This window comes from Antedon bifida, chromosome 4, assembly GCF_963402885.1.
Source record: "Antedon bifida chromosome 4, ecAntBifi1.1, whole genome shotgun sequence".
Classification (NCBI taxonomy): domain Eukaryota; kingdom Metazoa; phylum Echinodermata; class Crinoidea; order Comatulida; family Antedonidae; genus Antedon; species Antedon bifida.
The window spans coordinates 25580124-25592156 of record NC_136229.1 but is presented as its reverse complement, the minus strand read 5'-3'; the positions used below and the strand labels follow the sequence as shown (position 1 = coordinate 25592156).

At 33.6% G+C, this 12033-nt stretch overlaps 1 protein-coding gene across 2 annotated transcripts in view; it reads left to right on the top strand.

The window, feature by feature from the left end:
* Positions 1-595: 595 nt before the first annotated feature.
* Positions 596-12033, top strand: part of LOC144840695 (vasoactive intestinal polypeptide receptor 1-like) — an 85085-nt gene continuing 73647 nt past the window's right edge. Inside the window, exon 1 of one of the 2 annotated variants that reach the window (XM_078696657.1) lies at positions 596-688. The gene's annotated coding sequence lies outside the window, so the exon portion shown is untranslated. The remainder of the gene's footprint in view (positions 689-12033) is intronic. The other variant, XM_078696658.1, reaches the window with a different exon arrangement.

Genomic DNA, 12033 nt, shown 5'->3' with positions numbered 1-12033 from the left:
GTGAATGGGGTTATAGTCTATTCGAGGTTTCTATTCATGAGTGGTATACTCAAAGGCGTCTCGCCAGACCTCTCTCTGGAACCGCTACTTTCATAACTGGTGATCCAGACACTTAATTTATTCCTCCAGGAGTTTAATTAATTTTTTAATGTGATACAATATTCTAAAGCTATTCCTAACATTTCTCCTCAATCCAAATTAGTATAAGACTACGTTTGATCGAACAATTTACACCGTCTGTTCATAATCCAAAAATGTCGCGATCAAAATTAATTTACTATACACGCCAGAACATCTACTTGCAAACAAATAGTTATATTTCAATTATTTATACTTTTATGTTGCCATTTGCTGACGTGACCTGGCATATCGTTTGTATTTTATGTTTCTATTTTTACCTTTTCAATTACTTACTGTATACGTTTCAAAATATGTTTCTATGTTTAATACTCTCTTACATTTGAACTACAACCTGAATATGTACGGTATATCACTTCATTATAACACATGGTGACAGTAGTTTCAGCTGAACATCCTTTTTCCCAGGGTCAACTTCCGTTTCTGTGACTGTATTTGTCCATTGGTTTAGATCATCCATTGTTGATTCAACAACCAGTTAAGCAACTTACACGTATACCTCTAAAACCGGTTTATTATGAGATGATTTTTATACTCTAAAATTATACATGTAAGTATACTTGTTTTTCATATTTTGTTATTTTCTCCTTTGGCAGCACCATCAATTTAAAAATAGGCATCGTCAATACTGATGGTACCAATCTCATCCTCTTATCAATTCGATCCAAATCGTCATCACTATCATTATCAGCAATGTCATCACCAGCAGTGATTGCGTACCGTATCACTCTATTGAGATAGTTTTACCATAATTACCGTTGCATTTGATGCTCACTTTCGAAAATTCCAGGGCACTTTAGAAATAAATGGAAATCAAACAATTCGGTAATTTGACCCTTGATATTATAACACAATGCTAATTTTAGAATGAATTCTTTGTCGACATCTGTCAGATAGTACAACTAGAGTAAATCTGTGTATACGTCCTTGCGAAGTGTTTTGGAGTCCATTAAATTGGTAAAGAGTAATGAAACAAAACGGAATAGGCTAGATTCCTGCAAAGCAAAGGCATCATTGACATAGCTACAAAAAATCAAAATGTTGACAAAGATTGTGTTCGTTTAAAACAATAAAAACAGAGATGGTTGGCCATTTTCGCGAGATAATTTAACGCTACTGCAGCTGTCAAGCCGATTTTCTACTAGGCAAATTTGTTCGCGCAAATCGAAAGCCTCGGCTATACGCACGCATAGAGATTTTTCGCGGGCCGCTTAATACATAATATTTTAACGATTAAAATATTAAGTGGACGTGTTAATTTGTTGATGTATTGTTGCCGATTTACCATACACTTTACTTAGTTGCAGGTCAATTTTTGTCACAAGTTTAAGAACTTACGCTGAATTTAAAATAAATGTAGAACCTGATAAGAACACTAACTTAGACTTTACTAAAGTCTTAGAATTAACTATTCTAGATTTACCGAAATTACCCACGCGTTCTGAAACATACTTGTGTAGTATAATACAATAATTGTCTTGCTATAGCTGTGTTAGAAGTTATCACTCATCACCCATTTTACTTACGCTTGTTTTCATTGAAACTCGAAACTACACTATAATTTTATTAATATTTGATATTCTATTATCAGCTATAAAATCTGATGGAACGAAAGTAATTAATATGAGCAAGAAAACAGTTTAACTTTGCTGGAGCCGAGTTAATTTGATTACCGCTCGTTAGCGTTGAAATTATCGTCGAAACTTTCCTCCATTAGGCTATAAGACATATGGCAATCATTGTAACAAGTTTGTTTAATACTATTTTTAGATATTTTGTCAAACATTAAAACTATAAACAGCCTTGAAATGCATAGATCAAGTACAGAACGACTTCCTTAATTGTGGGAAGTCTCTCATTTGCTAACTTTGGCATGGTTCCTACTGCATGCCTACGTCTTTAGGTTCAATAGTTAGAGTTTGTGGCTGTATTCATCATTCACCCTTAAGCTAAGGGAACACCCTACGATTTAGATAAAACTTCTATCAAAGTGAATAAAATTCCTAAATATTTATTGAGTTAAGTGAATTACTATATTTAAGGAAAATATCTCACTTAATTGTGATTGGTGAATACGGCCATTGGTTACCACTAGACACAGCGCACGGACGTAAGCGCAACGCGAGTAATTTTACCAATCACGACGCGATGATGCGTAATTGTTGTTTGTGATTGGTTAACTCACTTTCGTTAGACTCAGTCGTTGGGATCCAACGTACAATGGGTTAAGCTTGATTCTCACTATATAATATGATGCAACACAAAATTATCCTAACTATACCAACACAAACATCACAAATAATCTAAGCCTATGCTACCATCATGTGTCTTTTATCATATTCTTTTCAAGACATTTGTATTGGTATTGATGCCCACTTGACAATAACATACTAGTCTTGCATTTTTTGTTTACTTAAAATTGTGCCAGAATGAAAATATGTGCCGAAAATCCTGGTATCTTTCATAGAGAAATATTCTGACGTTTCATGTTACGAAACGTGTTCTGAAATGCTCTTTGGAGCTGGAATACGACTTTGTGGTACACTTTCTTCTGATCCTTAAAAAAAGGAAGAGTACGGAATGACACTAAAGGCTATGAAAATGTCCCAAGATACTCGAGCACGGATGTGAAGTTGTTAAAAACCGTCCTGAGATGTATTCATATCGCAATTATAACGAATATAGAGCTTAACGCTTAAAACATTTGCTGACATGTTTGTGGAAGTTTCTTCATAGAGCAAGAGCAAAAACAGCTTCAACGGCAGCTTATGAAACCTCTTCTGATTTGTATGCATAAATATAACGTTGTGCATAATGCCCTCGGACTAAGAGGTTGATCTTCACATCTTAGTAATTATATGATGAATACACCTAACAAGTTAAAGTTGTTTAACATAACATACTGAATTATGCAGCAAAAACGCGTCGAATGAAATGTAATCTCTCATTCCTAACTTGCAACATATTGGACAGTGTTGTCGAGAGGTTTCAGGCAATGGGATGTTACAAACCTTAAAAGAGAGATTTTGATGAAGCAGACAAGAATTGTATTCAGCCGGTAGGAATTGCATGCATGTGTGGTACATGGTTTATACAAATAAGTTATGTTTTAGTTGTTTGTTAAGTATAATGTTGTCTCATTAAAAGGTTATTATACTATCTTGTTATATGTTGACAGGTTCTGCACTTACCACAGCAGTGAGCTGTAGTTTGTAAATGTTTGCAAATATACTATCGTAAATCTTCACAAGTTCACGAGCCGCAAAAATAACCAATCCCCGACGCTACTTTATGAGAATTCATCACGTTTACACTCCAATAATGTAAATTATAAATACATCTAATTGTAAATTACACATGTACATATTACGTCTACTTGAATGTAATGAAATCGAACATATTATATTGTTAAGAGTTGTTGTTTCCTTCTATGTTGAATGTACCAACTAGAGGATATTAATTGAAATTGTTGTAACATTTTATATTGCAATGATTTATGGTTCTATATGTTTATACAATGCTACACGACAACCTCCTTATATAATTCATTTACTGAGAAATTTGCACTTTCACTTGGAAGTGTTCGAAATAATTAGAATAAATGGCACATTTGTAATATATCGCCTCATCTATATACGGTCGTTTAAACTGAGACAGTAATCTCTTAATTGTTTAAATTCTACTAATTGTTGTGGCTTTCGCCCTTTCCGTTTGATTACACGATCATGCTGTAAATTGATTACAGTAAATTATATCCCAGTTTAACGTCTCTGTAAGACAAATTGGTCTTGTCTTTCTTCAATTCAAAGGACGAGCCAATACAGTGCACACTATACAAAACTCCGATTTTTTCGTAAGCGATAGGATGAAAGGGTATGCATGGTCACGTTTTAAATTGGTGTTGGACTGTTCAGTTCGTCATGGAATTGTTATAACATTTATAAAAATGACCAACGGCTCAAAGTTCCATTCAAAGAACGAGCCAATACAGGTAATGTAGCTTTTCTAAACGGAAGTAGAAAATAAGATACACATAGAAAAAAAAGATGAGATTGTATTGACTCGGATGATATTGAGTCCATTCACCATGAAAATTAATATGAAGTGTCAACTTCAGACGCTAATATTAGATTTAATCTATATGAAAATGTTCTACGTATATTTATAAAGATTTAGTTCGTTGTATAGTATTTCATGATTGATTGAGTATTTGACCAAAATACAACAAATGGATAAAGTTGTAATTCAATTAAGATAACTATAGATAAAAATAAAATATTATACATGTATATCAGAAATATCGAGAAATTGTTTTCAGGACGCACAACGTGATAACGAAGCTCTCTTGTCGGAAAGTCATTCTGCGAACATTGTTTTTTTTTAATGAGGCAGTTTCGTTGCTTAATTTAAGATTTCCAAGCACCAACTAAGCCTGACGTCACGCTAGTGAGATAAATATTCTAAATAAACGTGTGTATACATTAATGTGCTGTCATAAATATGGGAATGAAAATGTATACATTACATTTGATCTCTTTGGCTGCCTACGGGATAATACAGATAGACATAATACCACCCTTACAATAAGTCAGTGCATTATCACTACCATTATGTATTAATGTATTCAAAAGAAAACATTAAATGAGAAAGGGCTAGACATTTAGTTTCAATGGCGACCTATATAAGCCTTTTAAAATATCAATGGCGGATGAAAACACATTACGTGAATCTAAAGATTTAAATTGTGTAAAATTCCATTAAATAACATAATTATTATCAAAATGTAACATGATTTAAAATATATTCTGAACTGGAAAAAGTAAGCGTATTGTTAAGAGATTAAGCGTAAACTAGTCAGTGAAAACAACAACAAAATATATAAAAACAACAGTGACGCACGTACTGTACATTTAATAATTAATGTTGATGAAACTGACGCATCTTTCATACGCAGGCGTTCAAACTGATACGGGTTTTGAGTATGCGCGTTGTTTTAAACGTCGACCTACCGTACGTTGATTGAACTAGCATGGCCTTCGTAGCCGCGTGATTAAGTGTTGATAAAACTGATACGGAGTTTGTTTATGCGCGTTCAGACGTTGATAAACGGCTTTCAGACAGTGCGTATTATATTATTATGTATGTGCGCCAACTTTGTATCGATATTAGTGTTTCTTTTTTTTTTATTTCGTTAAATAAAACCATTTTGCACATTCTTTTTTTAGTAACCTTTCAAGTAAACGAGACATGCGCCTGCGACAATGTAGTTATTGTACATGTTCACTTATTTATGCGCGTACGCAAAAATATTTTCTTGTTGATTATTCATGTGAATTATGGATGACAGCCAATTAACAGAAGAAGTTGAAAGAAATAAGTATGGAGGGCAGAAGTATTGAAGGCATAAGTATGGAAGACGGAAACATTGAAAATAAGTACGGAAGACAGAAATATGGAGTACCGGTATAGACGTATAAAGATAGAAGTATTGGAAAACAGAATTGTATAGAAGTATGGAAGGCAGAAGTATGGAGAACAGAATTAGATGTAGTAGTGTATGGAGATAGAAGTATGGACGACAGAAGATGGCGAACATAAGTAGATATAGAAGTATATGGAAGGCAGAATTATGGATGACAGAAGTATGGAGAACAGAAGTAGATGTAGAAGTATGAAAGGCAGAAGTATAGAAGACAGAAGTATGGAGAACAGAAGTAGATATAGAAGTATGGAAGGCAGAATTATGGATGACAGAAGTATGGAGAACAGAAGTAGATATAGAAGTATGGAAAGCAGAAGTAGATATAGAAGTATGGAAAGCAGAAGTATAGAAGACAGAAGTATGGAGAACAGAAGTAGATATAGAAGTATGGAAGGCAGTAGAATAGATGACAGAAGTATGGAGAACAGAAGTAGATATAGAAGTATGGAAGGCAGAATTATGGATGACAGAAGTATGGAAAACAGAAATAGATATAGAAGTATGGAAGGCAGAAGTATAGATGACAGAAGTATGGAGAACAGAAGTAGATATAGAAGTATGGAAGGCAGAAGTATATATGACAGACGTATGGAGAACAGAAGTAGATATATAAGTATGTGAAGTATGGAAGGAAGAAGTATGGATGAAAGACGCATGGAGAACAGAAGTATTAGTCAGAAGTATGTATGACAGACATAATTATGGAGAACAGATGTATAGAGATAGAAGTATGGATGACATGGAGAACAGAAGTATATAGAAGTATGGATGACATGGAGAACAGAAGTATAGATAAAAGTATTGATTCAGACGTATGGAGAACTGAAGTATAAGGATAGAAGTATTGATGACAGAGGTGGACCTATGGAGAATGTTAAGGAAGGCATACCAACAGTATGAAAGTCATTAAGTATGAGACCAGAAGTAAAGAAAAACAAATGTACGGACGGGAACAAAAGTATGTATTCCAAATGTATGGAAAACACAATTATTGCAGCCACGAAGGAATGCATGTCCTTATATCCTTGAAAATGGATCAATCTATTTCCATATTGACTATAACAAGTTAACTATATTCATTTGATAGATATTATCGAAATAGAAATAACCATTAAACCACAACATGATGTAACGTTGTCTTACGTGTTTGAATAATTACAAAAAAAAACCGTTTGTTCAAGTTTTACTGTGCAATCATGGGTTAACAACTTGTGGCAGTGTTACATTGATAATTTGATTTTCTTTGATCTTTCGCTTGTTTTTATCATTGTTATTACCTAGGGATATATTAGTTAAACATTCAATTACATAACAACGTGTATTCAATCACGTTTCAAGTTATGGCAAAATAATCGCTATCGAAACTCATACGTTAATTTGATTTTATATATAAGGCAAATATAATTTTGTTAGTAGTAATGTTGTTTTGTGTTTTGTAAGCGCGTCGTCAACCTCCTCTTCAACATTACATGCATGATGAAAGCAACATTACGTGTAAAAAAATAAACATAGATATGAAGGTTTAAGATAAAAGTGAAATAAGGTTTTTGGCAAAATAAAGAATATAACCGTTGCTGAAATTTCCTTAAAAAGCTAAAAATTCAGAATGATAATTTACGGTTTTTGAAGATATTTGTCATGAAATTAAGACGTTCTGTTTAACATTCTTAACTTTCAAGATACGATCGATGCGTGAAAGGTGACATCGATGAATTGTGTTATTCTTTTTACTAAGATCTAATTCCGTGAGTGATCTTTGAAATTAAAAGAAAACAATTAACCTTACTGATGATATTACATTTTACAAACACGTCACTTTAAGAACGCAATTATTCAATCACTTCTGACTTTCTAATAGACCAAAAGCATACACACACCAGTTGTTGTTAGACTGTACATTAACTATGAAATGAAAACATTATATACCGTAAAGTAAAGCTTGGATATATCGGACAATTTTAGTAAATGTTACTAATTCAATTCAAGTATACCTACAGTAGTATAAATACTTTAAACACTTTATTCTGCAACTGTCTCTAGGTAGATTCTAACTGTCTGTTGACAGTCATCCAGTGACGAGTCCAGGTTAAAATACACTGTTCAACTAGCTTTAAAGATGGTCTACTTCTCTTCCTTCATTCAATCATTTAGATGTTAAGGTCCACACATTCATTTCTTTTTCATCAATTTCCTATAAATAGTTTTTAATCAACAATAGCTTGTACAGCCGCGTTAATGATTATGACGACATAATCCTAATAATTACTTTGCTTCTTCCATGTGTTCTACTTATTTTTCTTCATATTTGTATTCATTTTCTTTTTGTTTTCTTATCTTTCTGTTCTGTTTTTGTTTTCTTTTTCTACTCTTCTTCTATCTGCCTCCTTGTTTTTCTTTGTCTTCCCTTCTTTTCTTTTGCCATTTTTTTTCTCAGTTTTTATTTTCTTTTTTTTTACCTTTTTATTTTTTTAATCTTCTTACTTTTTTCCTTCTTCTGTTCTTCTTTGACTTTTTTTTTATATTTATTCCTGTTTCTTATTATTTTTAAACAAGCACAATCTAACAACTGGCGAATTGTTATTTTTTTTTAAAATTCTGCTCGGCTGCTATCTTTTTAAAAATTGACTGACTGTAAAAATTGAATTAAAATTGTGTAAGTAAAAGTTAATTTATAATATGAATGCATCGTTTATGTCTAGTTTGAAATGTGGTTTACTTTTGTGTTTTTACTGCGTAATTAATTTATCTGCTCTTAAAAATACACTCAAGACAAACGGGAAAGAATGCATTCAATTACTGATTGGTCTCAGGCTAAATCATTCTGGTTTGCTTTGTCCTAAGCTTTTTTATAAGTAAATACATGATTGCCACACTCGTTCAAGAACATGCGGAATACACTCTTAAAACAGGTCAAAATTAACTCAAAACTTCTTGTATACTGTATAATGTATTTACTCGAGGGGCGTTTATTGGTCAAGAGGGTTTTTAGGGGAAATTTATGCGCGGGAGGCGTTTATTGAGGGGAGGCGTTTACTTATATTATTATTATAGCGACTCATGTTTCATTAAGAAAATTATACTTACGACATTAAAAACAGAAATTGAACAAATGTAGCTTTAATTATTACACTGCGAGTGAAAATAGTCGTATAGACTGCGCATGGGCAGTAGATTTATTTCAAATGCTCTATCAATAGACTAAATTGATTTATGTTTTCTTTTACCTTCACCTCCATTAGTTTTTATAATTTGATACATTTAATTTACAAAAAATAATCAGACTGTACAAATAATTATTATTGTTAAATATCATTTTGCACAGGCGCATCTAAGCGTAACGTGAGAAAACGGCTTTCACACACACTTGATTATGTATTTCGTCGACCCTATCGTTTAAGTTATGTTTTGTGAACATTTTTAATGGCATGATAATAACTACAGTAGTATATGATTATGACAGATAATGATAATAATTTTTTTTTGCGCAGCTGTTACATCTACCGGCATGCGATTGCTACTTTGATGTAATAGTTGCTAACATTAACAGTGGCGTTGCTATATTGGCTAGTCTAAGTGTTATTGAGGTAATTATCTGAAGAAACCGACAGAAAATGAACTCATCACAAGTCGCGGTACTCAGAATACAGTTCCAACGTCCACTTTGCGTTGTTATACAATTCAAATCAACAATCATGTTTACCCCAGATGTGTATATATGAAATATATAAACAAAATGCATCCACGATATAGCGTTACAAGTACGTCATATTTTATGTGAATTCTTCATTGTGAAATTTGTTATATTATACTACATCATTGTTCCTTGCCTGTGATAGTTCACTATTAAATGTAACAATTAGCACAGATAACCATGATTTAATGTAGGTCTATTCTGGTGCACAACAAATAGGCGTATTCGGAATGATGTTGGAAGGAATGAAAAAGAAAGTGTGTGATTTTCACATAAGCGCGTATATAGCGATAAAGGCCGCCGGGGGTGCACATTGATAATGTACACGCGAAGCGACACGCGGCAAGCTTCACATCGAAGAAGCGAGTCGCGCGAAGCTTGAAACAGTTGCCTAATGAGCAACTCAAGCGAATTCACACGCGCTAATTCCTTCGAATTCACCGCATTGAAGTTAAACATAATATATTAAGACACCTACACGTCTCATCCGACGTTATGTCCCCACTGAAATGGTTCGTCGCCGAAAAAATAGGTTCAGTTTGACGCTTGACGCGTAGCGCTTCGCGTGTAAATTGTTCACTGGCCTTTATCTAAGATAAACATGTAATCTGGAACAACATTTCAGGTAGGACTATACCTTGACATACCGGAAACACTGTTTTCCCTGGATTAGGATATGATCAACCACCATATCGATGCTTCATCGGTTGATCTTTGTATAATATCCCTTATTTACATGACTTGTGTATACCACCTACTTATTCGAATATTGGTTGCTTAAGCGGGACATATATTGACGTAGACCAACCAAACCATAACAACACCGGTTTATGAATGTAGAGAGAAACAGCAGCATGATTGAAGTACAGTATTGCGAATATTATTGAGATTCAACGTTGATGCCGTCAACAAATTAGTAAAACTTCGTGTAATCGGAAGGAATTTAACTTCATTTAATACATGTATCGGTACTTACATCGCTTTCAGTTTTGTAATTAACAAGATTTGTCGATAATTGGCAATTAATGTACAACTTCATAAAAAGCCAGCTAAATTAAATTCTTACCGGTACAGTATTCGCGGCTTACCGTTTACCGATGCCTACTGTTATTTAAAAATAGTCAATGAACCACAGAGAACTTGATGCCTGCGATTGCAAATTAATCAGAAGTTGGTGGGAGATATGTTCGCACTTTAGCCTTTCATAACCAAAATAAAAAGTATGACTAATTATCACTTCATTGTTGATAATAGAAAATAATGTAAGCGCATCTTAAAAATGGTAAAATCAACGCTGCGCGCACTTTTTTCTATAAAGATTGGTAACTAGCGACGCAACGTAACGCAACCTACGCAACGTAAGAACATGCCCTTACAATAATTGTGTTTGCCTCCGCCTGCGTGAAATCAAACCTGCGATTTTGCAGCACTGTTGCGTCGTCGGTTCCCACTTGTGATTACGCAATACATCACTTTGCGTCAATATGTCACTGCGTTGCGTTCTAGTGGGAACCACGCTTTACATTAAGGCGACCCGATCCCTCTCATCATTAGCGCACCTCCGGTTCTCAGAAGTCCTGGATTGGTCTAATCCATGCAATATGTTTTGCGTTTTGACACGAACAAAACATAGTTAAGTGTTTATTGGATTATTATTATTATTATTAGACTTGTGTCTTCCTTCGTGGTGCCATCCCTCAAGATGTCATAAAAACATATTCTGTAGTTAAAGCATAGTGGACTGTAATGTCTCTAAAACAAACACAGTTAGAAACATAAGCCTGTTTTCGTTAGTTATTTTTGTAATGGTGAGTTTGTGAGACACTTTGACCAATGTACCACTTGCAAATAAATCAAATATAACATCGGATATACAAAGCAGGCCAATGTTTATTCAAAGCCACCGAGCACCTCCGAGTATTCGTCATCTATCGTAATCCACCGCAGTAATTGCAGTTGCGATCCTCATTTATACGTGTTTATAAGCCTCTACTTTAGTCAATCTACATTAATAAGGCTCCAGATTTTCTAGTCTCATCTTTAAATATTTGCTTTTGAAAATCTTAATTGCTAATTGTAACCAATGATTGTGAACATTTAATTTCTATATTGTGTCCTAGTATTATAATGCTGTATATTCTGGTACGTTTATCTAATCTAAAACACTATAGCCGCTTGCATAATTATAGCCGCTTATAAACTAAACAGTACCCGATTATTAAAAAATAAAACGCACAACAAACATACATTATTTTGAAAATAACTTTATGTAGAGAGAATTTGGTGTAAGTTGGCAGTACAGAAGTATATTACATCCACTTACATAAAGATGTATAGCAATACCGTTTATACAATGAGTAAACAACAACAACAGGTTAACTTCAGAATTTAATTACAAGAACATACACATATCCCCCGGTAGTATGCAATAACATTAGATACCGTGAACGTGTAAAGTTTTTTTTATCTGTGTATGACGTAACCTTGTTATTAATTAATCACATGCAACTAAGACTAACACTTTGCTCAGCGTCATCATAACTAATTTTATTTATGCAATGTTCACACTTTTACTATAGAAAAATAGATAAAATTAAGAGTAAGGCCAACTTTCACTCTTTATTTCATGTATTAGTTCGTCTTATCATTATCAGTTGTTGCATGTTCGTGTTTAAAATGTATCATTATGGATTAGAACGCATTAAGAGCACGCTTCCTTTCA